A 12131-nucleotide genomic window follows, 5' to 3' on the forward strand; every position below is an offset into this window, starting at 1 on the left:
TTACAAAAGCTTCACATTTGCTCCAAGTCTACAAGGGAATGAAATCTGTGCTGTGGAATTTAAATTTTCATATAGGTCTGCTTATTGGATATTGTTATGTGTTAAACTATAGAAATATCTGCAGACAAAGCACAGCATAAATTTATGGTCTGCATGCACTAGTGATTTTTGTTCCACTCTGTCCACTGAATGACACTTCCTTTCTTTTCTACTTCTGTATTTCATTGTAATATTAACCTCATACAACAAGGAAAAAGTGCTTGGCAAATTGTTTATTTCACACCCATGAATGCAACAAAAGGAAATATGAGATTATCTTCCTTTCTGTGGCAAGATGTTTAAAAGAGAAACAAGATAGTGGCCTACTATACAATTAAGCCTGTTACCTTTGCAAACCTATGACTTCAAGGAGGTATGAAGAGACCATGCTAAAAATGACTGGTCATTGTCTTATTTGGTACTTAGACTTTCATCAGCTAACTTTCTCATTATATTTCTAACAATAGCTTAGTCTACCTTAAGTCTTGGTTCTTTTTTTAAGAAAATCTAGCTTTAGAGGAGAGGCTGAACAAACTTCTGTGAGTCTGTAGCTGAGGGAAAGGTTTGAATCTGCACTTTAAGTAACGTGTGATATGAATATATATTGCCAGCGGGAAAGAAAGTACCACAATATGGAACTGCAGAGAGCTGATCAGAACACTTAAATGGAATTTGATTTTATTTTAATATGCTGTTTCTTCACAAAGTGAAATTTTAACAAGGTCATACTTCAGAGAGTCTTTTACATGGTGGAGCTGGCGATTTAGGACCATGCACTGCCAAATTCAGAGTAGGAAAGCTGCACTTGCAGGTGCTGGGCATGGGCTGTCCTTTGTCTCACACTTGCAGGGCATACTCCTTTTGGTGCATTCCCAACAGTGTTCAAAAGATTTTGTTCTCATTCCAGATTTTGAAATTTTAGGAGCAATTTCAAAATGGGGATTTCTCTTCTCCAGTTAAAAGTTACTGAAATGTAAGAGGAGTTTGAGACATCTCTGACAGGAGGTCTGGAGTTAAACTTCAAGGGATTGGTTTATGTGTGAAGAACTGACTCTCTGAGAATCATATTCTGAAGTTTTGCTCTGGGTTGGTTTGGTTTGTTTGGGTTTTTTTGTTTGCTTGGTTGGTTTTTTTAAGCAGCCATTCAGTGTCTTTGAGGTGTGATGTTGTAGGGACATAACAATCTAGGTGAATCCTGTCTCATGTGCAGGAATTAACAAATGTGTGTTTCCACAAACTATGGACATAGCTTTATCAGTGACCTTTTTTTCTTGATGTTCTATTTGAGTTCTTGTTAGTCTCCTCTCAATAATAATCAATGCCTAGTGTTAAAATCTAGCATCAGACTACATTCAAAAGCCAAATGTAGTTTGGCCTGACTCTTGGATTCTGTTCCAACCACTTTGTATTGCTTCAGAGAGAGAAAACAAATCTAAATCTGGCATATTGTGCCATTTGCCAATTTTACCTCTTAGATGACTCCTCAAGGAAATATCACAGCATCATGCATTAATCAGTTCTTTATGGATTTTGATATTCAGTTTAAAACTAGAAGATTATCCTTTTAGTATGGTGATCCTTGGTGTCTTCGCTGTCTTTGGGAATTAAATGATACATTAATGTATCCTGGGAAATCAGTCTAGTGAGGATCATCACCTTGAAGGGAATATACAAATTTTTGGGGCTGGGTGTCCTACTCTGGCCTCAGCCAGCACTTTGTATCTGTTATATCAATCCTTTGTACCAACAGTTTCAGCCATTGTTTGCCTATTTTACACACAACACAGATAATCTTGTCTTTCTGTTTGTCATACTTGAGAAGGATATGAAGATTAGAGCATCCTATCTAAAGTGATTTTATGATAAATTTCAACTTAATCCTGTACTTCTGCAGTCTAAATGTGTCAGTATGGAAACAGCAGAACTGCTCCATCTGTTTATGCAAGGAATCTTGGCTAAGAAGTGCTCAGATGCAGCCTTAGTAATTCAGCACAACTCTGTAGGGTTGAGATGAGCACATGCTAGAGCACTGCTTAGCATTCAGTACTTAGAGTACAGTACCTTGTTTAATTAGGGGATAAGTAGTTCTTAAGTATTTCTCCACTGCCAGCTATTACTATTTCTTTTCTGAAAGCATGTAACCTACATCTGTGAAATCCCATTGTTCATGTTTCTAATAGCAGTTTCTTACTGTGTTTGGAAATGACTAACAACAATGATCTTTAGAGTGCTGACTGGCAGTCTGAGCCTAGGAAGACATAACATGATTCTTGAAACTTTCTGATTGCTACTGACTGTACTTTAGATAAAAATTAAAAATATTTAGAGATGCAGTCTGGAGTGTGCAGGAAAGCTTTTGGTACTCTGTTGGTGGAAGGGTATGGTTCTCTTCTGCTGAAGGTGTGGTAAGATTCCAGCTCACTCCTGTGTAAATAACTTCATGACCATAGTACAGTAAGCGACTGTTAGAATACCACTTACTATTTAACTCTGCTTTTTGAGTCTGAAGGGCATGTTTTCTCACTTTTCTGCCAGAAGCACATTAGATCTGTAGAGCATGCAGCTTTCTATCAAAGGGTGGCCGTGACTAAAATATGAGAAGATAGATGGTTCCTCAATATCATCAGCCAACTTGGCTGCCATGCCCTGATCACAGACTCTTTTGCAGGGTCTGTTGACAGAAGAACAGATACAACACTGCTGCTTTTCCAGATGTCTGGATGTTTCTGCAATATACTCCAAAACCCATGTATGTCTATACTTAGAGATATGCATACATGCTACTAAGAGCAGAAATCCATACATCAGATTACAGTTGGATTGCTTTCTGCAGCCTGCTGTTAGTACCCCTTTCCTCCTGTGGTTTTGGCTACATATTTGGTTTCTGCCTGACTTGAAAGAGAGTGGTATCCACAGAAAAAGCTACTGTCATTTTTGAGAGGTGTATGAGTTATGAGTGCACAGAAGAGTAGCCCTGGGCCTGTGCAAGGTGTAACATTATGACGTTATGTTACAGTCATCTTCTGAATAGTTATATGTGTGTACACGCTTTTACCTTCAGCAGAGTGCTTGATGAAAGGAATGAAGTTCACTTGTGTTCACCATAGTGATGGTACATGCACTATGGTGAGCACACACATGTTTGTGCTCTGCTTTGCTCAATGTTTGCTTTATAGCCTATCACACCGTTCAGACTTGAGCGCTTGGCGATTTTAAAAGGACAAGACATGGCAATGTTTTGTTTCACCCAGCATTCCCAAAACGAACTTTTGAGATCTTTCTGAATAATTCATAAAATTGCTAAGGTTCAAATCCCTATTGAAAAAATAAGCCACTCACAAACCCTAGTTGAGAACCAGCTGATGAAAAGAAATTGATTTTTAACTTCTGTCTTATCCAATGCTTGGTTGTGCTTTGTTTTATGGAAATGGACAAACAAAACTTAAAGTTTCATCACATCTGAGTATTTGACCAGACATTGTTTGATTTATTTATTTAAAGAGTTTAGTTTTGTGGAAGAGAGAAAGTACAGCCAGTCTTTTGTAGAGTCTCAGATTGTGAGTCGCAAAAGGCAGCGAGCACGGAATTGAACTGTGTCTTCTAAGGCTAAATAAAGTGTTTGTCTGCTAGTCCTTTTCCCCCTTGTAACCTAATGCTGGGTTTAATGAATATACCATTAGTACACTGGGAACTAAAAGAAAACCTTGGGAAACAATCTTTCTTTGCCTTTTTTTCCCCTTTTTATTTTCTTTCTTTCTTTTTTTTTTTTTTTTACTTTTTATTCCCTACAGCAAAGGGAGTTATTTAGAACTTTTATTTGTTACAGCATCACAGACACAGGATGAGGAGTGGTGAGGAGTGAGATATCAAGAGTCTGGCACCAAAGTAGATAAGAGGGCAGGCAGATATTCAGAAATTCCAGGCTGGTAGTAACTTCACTGTGTGGTGCTCAGCAGTCTTCCATACAGAAGGATGAAATGATTAAATAGAAACTGTCAAACCCTCAGGACACTTTTCAGGCACTAGATGGAAAAGGAATAGGAGAAAGAAAAGGAGAGATAAGAGGAAGGAACACACCCTGAGACAGCATGTTGTAGAAAAGAAGTTTAAAATCATCTCCAACAGTAGCTCAGATTGAAGGAAATGAAGTTGCTTTAGTCCTGCTAGTCCATCCAGTCCACTTTGTAGCAGCCAGGGGCTAGTCAGATACTCTGCTTCTACTTTTCCCTTTGTCAGACCATTGCTTTTCCCAACATCAGTACTCTGTTATGTTTATTATAATGAGGACAAGAAAGGCAGCCCAGACAAAAGCTTCCTTAGCTACTTTGAGACCTGAATTCTGGTTTCTACTAAGTCACTGCCAGGATGTATATGTTTGTGCAAGTTGCTTTACACCTATGCCTCTGTTTCCTAAAGTACCAAACAGAAATAATGAAACTAAGATCCTTGGATTTAAATGTTAGCATTTCTTGTTTGTGTCTTACTGTCTGCTTTATCCCTGCAGGATAGAGATTGCAAATTCTATTGATATGAGATAAAAAGTGCCTAGAGCCTTAAATCCTACATGTGTGGCTTTCTGCCTTAGGACAGATGATAAAGGATCAATAATCTTATTATGAATCAGGATTGTCTCCCTGAAAAAAAATATTCATGCAGGGAAGTGAAGAGTTGAGTTTGGTCTTCTGGCAGTTCAATAATTCATTTGGAAAATAATATCAAGAATCAGCCTATCTGATATAGCAAGCAGTTGTTTCCATTGATGTATATTAGCATTTTTTTTTCAGTTTGGAATAGAGTTCCAAATAGACTGAAAATGACTGTGCAAAAGTATGAAGACGGACTCTCATATGAGATATTGACAAACAGGCTAGAAGTGTTTCATATTATTAGATTTTGCATACAGCAGTTTCTGCAAAAAAGTAATGCACTGCATAAATAAAATACCTCGTTTTGCATTTAATTTGAAGGCACAAAATAGAATAAGTCACAGGGGTACATCAATATCTACGATACACTTAGGAGTTTTTATACTGATCAAAACTATATGTAGAATACCAATTCTGGCAGAAAAGCTGTGGAGATATTTTGCCTTTGGATATGAAGGTGTCCTTCAGACATATAAAGATGGGTTTTCTTAAAAAGCATACAAAGCCAAATTCATCTCACTTTTGCATTCTTTTTGACAGAAAGCTCGACACAGTGATGTTCTATCAGCTGTTAAATGATTAACTTGTTTACTGTTTGATTAACTTATTTTACCGTTGTTTGTTATCCCACTGCAAACTCCTATTGACTTGGAATTCACCCACAAAAAGCTGACATATAAGTGATTTTAGAATTCAGTACCTATGTGCTGATGGTATTTTGGTAAATGGCTTTTTCCTGCTTTAACCACCAGTAAAAAGATGTAATTTCTTTTTTTTTTTTCGAGTCTGCAATGCTACATTGCAAGTTTCACAGAATATACAATACATCTCAGTTGATTTTACTGAAAGTAAGAGCTTGTTCTTATCAATGGGTCATTCTGTAGTATCATTTAGCTGCCTTTTGACTATATTTTTATTAAAATCCTCTATGCAGACCACTTACTGTTGGGGAAAAAACAAAGAGCTCCTTTTATACAAGAAATCTCTTTAACTGCTGAAATAATCTATTTTCCATTCAAATTAGTCACCCAACTTCCATTTTTTTCCCTTCAGCTTGATCCAGAACCTGCTGAAACACTCAGATTCCAGCAGAATTTTGATCAAGCCCTCAAAGGAGAGGTTTTATCTGACAGTGCTGTACAGACATGTTGCCTGTACCTCTTTGCTGGACTATTTGTGAGTAACTCTGCAAGTCCCATGGCAGTGCACAGTGCAGTTTTCATACACGGCCACACTCCTCACTTAACTGCAGCAGAGCCTAACCTCCATTGATAGGCTCATGCTTTCCCTCAGACCTGGACTGAATTTATACTTACAGCTTAACTCTGCAGATTCCCACCACCAAAGAAATGCAGGTTTCATATACACTGACTTTAGAGTTTGCTCTGACAAAGATCCATTTATCTGAGAATTATTATGGTGCCAAGAGATGTTGCAGTTGCCATAGCAACAATTACATATTGTGTTGAATGGCAGAGTAAATACTATAAAGAACATGAGCCACTGGTGGTTTTCATTAATTTAATGTTCCTTTTTTGGGCAAAGGGTGCCTTGTAAGTTTATTCACTGGATGTATAAATGCTCAGATCAAACGTGTGGGCTTGCTTTCCTTCTATTTCTCTCAGTGCGCAACTTCAGCATGTAAATGAGAAGTACTTGGTTATTTAAGGAGAGAAAAATGGTCTTATAGACTGGAGACATGAATAATTGACTGTGAAACAAGAAGGTGTTAGCTTCTGTGAATGTTCAGTGCCTTTCTCTGAGTAATCTACATTCAGAATTTATGTGAACTAGGGATGTATTTATCCAGGAAAAGGGACTTAGTGCTTTTCAATAGCAAGCAGAGCTAAGACAAGTATAGAATATGTTTAAGGCAAAATGAGATGATTTTTTAAACAAATGCAAACCTTATTAATTATTCCAAATTATTAACAGACTATTGAATGATGACAGGCAAAAATATTCTAAATGAATATGGTTCATTAAAAACATCAAAAATCATAGCTCCTTTCAGCCCTGAATTGCATTTAGCCTTCTCAGTTAGTTCTCCCTGTGGTAAGAGGTATCATTCATAGGACAATTTCACTGTTACTTGGTGTGCTTCTGGTGAAAACTTTGTTTTTGTGGAAGCTCAGAACCCAATGCAGTTCTGGAATGCAACCATTTATATTCTACTTACTTTTAAACCATATTTAGTTTTTATCCTTATTCTGTAAGACTTAATGGCAAAACTTTCAAAAATCTCAATGAGAGAGATTATTAAAAGATTGCTGAAGTCTTTTTTTCTGAACTAAAAATAACTATGGCACAGAATGCCAAGAAAATACCTATTTACATCTTGCCCCTAAAATATTTTTACTGGTAAATGAGTTGTGTGAAGACATTTTGAATTTAATTAGCTTCTTTTTATGATCTTGGATATTAACTGTCCTTGATGCATTAACAAAAATATCCACTGAATTTTTTAGATGAGTGATAAACCCTTATGCATTGAAGTGTATTTTTTTTCCAGGTTGTTATTGTTCTGAGACCAGCCTGGAAATGTTCTGATGTAGAAAAAATATACCAATCCTGTGTGTTAATCTGACAGAGTTGAGTGGAAGTTTGTGTCAGAGATATGGGAGACATTTAAAGGAACCACCTGGAAAAGGTTTAAATTCTAAATTCATTGTAGTATATGAGGATGTAAGTGGGAAAGCAACAGGCTAAGCATGATTTAATAGAACAATAAGCAAGACCATAAAGGATATGTAGATGTCTCTGAGGATATGTAATATCTTTCATTTATAAAGTGGCTTTCATCCTGTAAGGTCCTTAAACTATTAAATACACAGGGAATTAATATGTGTGTGTGCATATCTATTTACATACATCTGTAAAAAGAAGTATTTGAATAGATGTCTTGATCGTTTCATAAGACTTTTTCACATCAGAATGAGTGTCATTTTTAAATAAGGGTTTTGGGGAAAGGGCATTTGGGGCATTTGGGGAAAGGGTGATTTCTGTATGACACTAAAGTTGCAATGACATCCTTCATGTCCCCAAATCCTTAATGAACAAAAGATGTTAACAGAAACCAGAATAACCCATGAGACTTTGGGTGCAAAGAAAAATCGTCCATTTCTTCCACAGTTGTTTTGTGATCCAGCAAACAGGAATGATACAGTCAGTGCAACTACCCCAATTTCACCAATGATACCTCAGATTTGTTAAGGAACAGAGACAACTTAGAAGAGATCAACTTAATTTGTGTTCAAAACTAAAATCATGGTTCCTTTTTGTTGTCAGAGTCACAAAATATTGCAGCTGTTTTCCCACTATAAGCTTTTCCATCAGCTTCCAGAAGCAAAGCGTGTTGGAGAAAGAGCTGTAATAGCAGGAGAAATTAGTCACATGAAAAGATGATTTCCAGAGTGAGAGTTTAGTCATTTCTCTCCATCGGAGACATCAATAATCAATCCCTAATGATTGCCTGAATAGTTCTGGTTTTCAGAAACTTGAAGGAACATTTATTATGGTTATTATAGCAACACCTATCTCAGCACACATCTTAAGCATTTAATGGAGCATCACAGGCAAAAAAAAAAAAAGAAATCTAAGTTTGTCCTCCCCTAAGAATTGATTCTGCCACTGTAAGAACAGATGGCTCCCTCTGGACCTAAAATCCTTATTTGGTGATCATTACAATTCACTTTTAAGAATATCCCTTTGCATCTTATTTTACAGCTGATTGTTTTAATACCTAGGATAACTTGCCAAGAAGAAATATTCAATATAAGAATGACAGAGTTAAAGCTTAGTATAATTTGGTATCTCCATAGTAAACAACTGCTAACACACTGCTCTTGAATTTATTAATCATCCAGTTTCCCACTTCTCATTTCACCACTGAATCAAACTGAGTAACCTTTGCATTAAGCAGTTGATCAGTCTTAGAAAAAAATAGTTTTACTAGTTGTATCTCCCTTATTTACCGAGAGGGCCCCTTGGGATAGCGATTACATAGGAAGAGTGGCAGCAGGTCAATTTGAACTGGCCAGGAGTCCTGCTACGCACAGTAATTGGCTGCTGCTGCTACTTTTGGTAGCACTAAAATTCCTCAGTATCATTCGCTACTATGGAAAAGAGACATCATTTTTTAAGCTAACTGGCAAACAGATGTACTAGCAGGAAAGGAGAGACAATGTAGCTTTTACTTTCCTAATGACCTCACTACGACTGTAATTTGGTGCATAGCAGTAAACAAGAAGCTTCCTGGTGAGAAGGAATAGATTTGTTTAAATATTTTTAGTAATTGTTCTGGAAACTGGTTTGATTCAAGTTCTGTCAACACAAAGTCATTTAGTCAGCAACTGTTCAAACTACTGTGAAGAGATATACTTTATTTCACCTGCAAGTCAGCAAGCACCCTTGTGGTACTCAATACTTGTTGAATCATTTGGTATATATTTTATCTGAGAAGGAAATTATCTTGAAATCTCTTTGTCTTTTGTTTCTTTTCCATCTGTAAAATTACCTTGTGGTTTTGAGATAAATGGATCATGGATGTAGTATATGCAGCTTTTAAAGATAAGGAATAGACTATAATCCTTTTAAAATGAGAGTTGGATCTAGCTCTTCGTGTACCAGTCTTGTGGACTACATTGTATGACCTTAGTACAATATTGTAGCTTCTACTACTTAAGATGGTTCTTCTTTGCCTCATTAATCAGAAATGGGTTAAATGCTTAACTTTATTTAAAGTACATTTATCTCTATAATGGTACTAATCACACTGGAGAATTACTGAATATTTTATGAGGCCAAGTATGCTGTTCTACAGTTAGTGTCAAGGCAGTAAGTATGTTTTGGTTTTTTTCTTGAAAATATTCTCTGTCAAACATTTTGTGGTATGACCTGTGTATTCACAAAAGGAAATTTATATTCTTTTTTTTCTTATGTGTGAACTTTATCTTCAAATTATACATCTCTCCTGTGAGTATAAATGTAGAAATGACAAGATTTTCCGGAGCTTTAAGAACCTCATTAATAAGAAACAACACAGAGTTAAGTATTTTCATATCTTCTTGATACCAAATGTCTTTTCAGAATTGCTAAAACAAGCATGCAAAATTCATCCATCAGATGAAGATTTATATACTTTGCAGACTTAATGATCATTATCTACAAACTATTAAGAAAAAATCCAATTTCTTTTTTTAATTATTTGAGATCCCATTTGATGCTGTATTTTAACATATTGAGTGTTTGTGGGTTTTTTTTTTGCACTTTCCCTTTTTTTCCCCCCCAGTATTGAACACTGTTGTGCTGTTTAAAGATTTATCCTCTAATAACCTGAAGGCAACACTACAGGTTTTTTAAAATCTAGAAGTCTATACCAAATGTTAATTGTCAGTTATCAACATAGATGGTTTTTCCTATAGGGATTTTAAAGGACTATCCTAGCAGATACTGGAGAATTTATACATCCACTGACATTAGTACACATTAGTATCATCTGCTTTTTTGACCTCCTCAAATAAGAAATGATAGTAGGAAATTTGTTCAAGTTTGCACTACTAATAATTTAAAAGGCTGTATCAAAATGCAGAGGATTCCCTTGAAGTACAGTGATGTGGTCATAAAATAGCATGTCAGCCCCTATGAAATAGGGCACTTTATATGCCTCATGAGAGCACTCCTTTTGATTTGGATATTGTTGAACTAAAAAGATTCCAGTAGGTTCAAAATCCCTGATTGACTGATAAATACCACACTCTGCAGTTTCTTCTCTGCACAGGAAAAAATTCTCATACCTTAATTTTTTTAATTTCCTCTGAAGAGGAAAAAAAAGGTCATTCTGTATCATAGGAAATTACTGACTGCTGAAAGAATATGTTGGTACACAAAACCACTGGTGGGATCAGGTTACTCTGTCCTTGTGCTCCAGTACGGCAGCATCTGGCAACAAGAATATTCAGACTAGATCTTCTGTTCTTATTGCTGTTCTTGCTGCAAAATGTCAACTCATGTCTTAGATTAAAGTGATTATTACGCTAGTAGTTTGTATTTGATTTATCATGCATTAATCCTACCAATCTTTTACAGCAGAATTTCCTGTTAGAAATAAAACAAGCTGAATTCCTGATTTAAAAAACGGGGATTTCCTTATTTTTTCAGTACTGATTCACTCAGAAATCATCTTATCAGTCATAGACCAACTCATTTACTGTCTCTAATTATATCAGAAACTGAACCTTCTTACCGAGAGGTTCATTGGAACTGTGCACATGTATTTAATTTCCAGCTATGTCTGTAGAAACATTACTAACAGATTAGTGTGGGATATCTTGCAAGAGAGACTTTGAAACATGTTATTTTCAATGCCCACATTGTAGTTTAGTTTTGAGAATAATAATAATGTTTTCCCACAGAGGTAAATTGTTTCATTAGCCGGTCAAGGGAAAAACTGTCAACTGAGTGTGATGCAAAGTTCTAGCCATTTCCTGTCCTTTTTGGTTATTCTATTGCCATGTCAATTAGTGAAGGAGAAAGTTTCTCCCATCTATGTGAAAAGAATGGACAGTTCACCTCATGTGTCCTTATTGCTTACAGCTTTCTGACTTCATGTACAGACAACTTTATTTCCTCTGTGCTGCTGTACTGTCTTGTCCTTATGTGGCTTACTCCCTTCCCCCCACTACTAACAACCAGTCTTTAGAAGATGATTTGGTCATTAAAGTCATAAAAGCCAGTCATGCTTCATATTGACCGTCAAATCACAAATTAAGGTGGAGGTAAGGTGGATATCAAAACTTCAGTTTAAAGATTAGAAGTCAAAGTTGAGGAAGATACGGCTCTGAATTTCTCACTTCTGTAACACATTCGTGTATTTGTGAGGTAAGGCTTGAAACTTTAAGTTACAAGGTTGATTTTAGGCATGATTATTCACAAAACCGTGTAATTACTGTGTCACAGGAAAAGAGAGAAAACAGTATGCCAAATGCAATCTCCATTAAGTCAACATGAGTCGTTGCACTGACTTTAATGAGCTTTGAATCTACTCATAAATCTACTGTGAGCAGTGTCCAAATCAGAATTTATTTGAGGGTCACCTTGGTGTTAATTGTTAGTTCTTCCATGTTGTTTAATTGCTAGAAAAAATGGATGTGTTAGCACGACTGTCATATGGCATAGTCCTTTCTATTGGATACTGCTAGCATCAAGTTGATTCATACAATATGAATTGTACATGATACTAGTGGGCAGTTACAGTATGTTGGTTATAGTTTGTGTCTGTGAAATAGGAGGAAAAAAATTAAAATCTTCAGTTATTTTTAATGTTTTTGCCTTCAGCTGAATCCCTGCAAAATTAATGCTTTTTTTGATCAAATGGCTTTTTGGAGGATCTCAGAAGTTTCACACTTTTTCAATGGCTTTTAATCCCAGATTCTGTTTATTGACTAT

At 36.1% G+C, this 12131-nt stretch overlaps 1 protein-coding gene across 2 annotated transcripts in view; it reads left to right on the forward strand.

Annotated features, from left to right (window-relative positions):
- Positions 1 to 12131, forward strand: part of CDH13 (cadherin 13) — a 454402-nt gene that overhangs the window by 156961 nt on the left and 285310 nt on the right. The window lies entirely within an intron of this gene.

Source organism: Colius striatus, chromosome 14 (genome assembly GCF_028858725.1).
Source record: "Colius striatus isolate bColStr4 chromosome 14, bColStr4.1.hap1, whole genome shotgun sequence".
Taxonomy (NCBI): domain Eukaryota; kingdom Metazoa; phylum Chordata; class Aves; order Coliiformes; family Coliidae; genus Colius; species Colius striatus.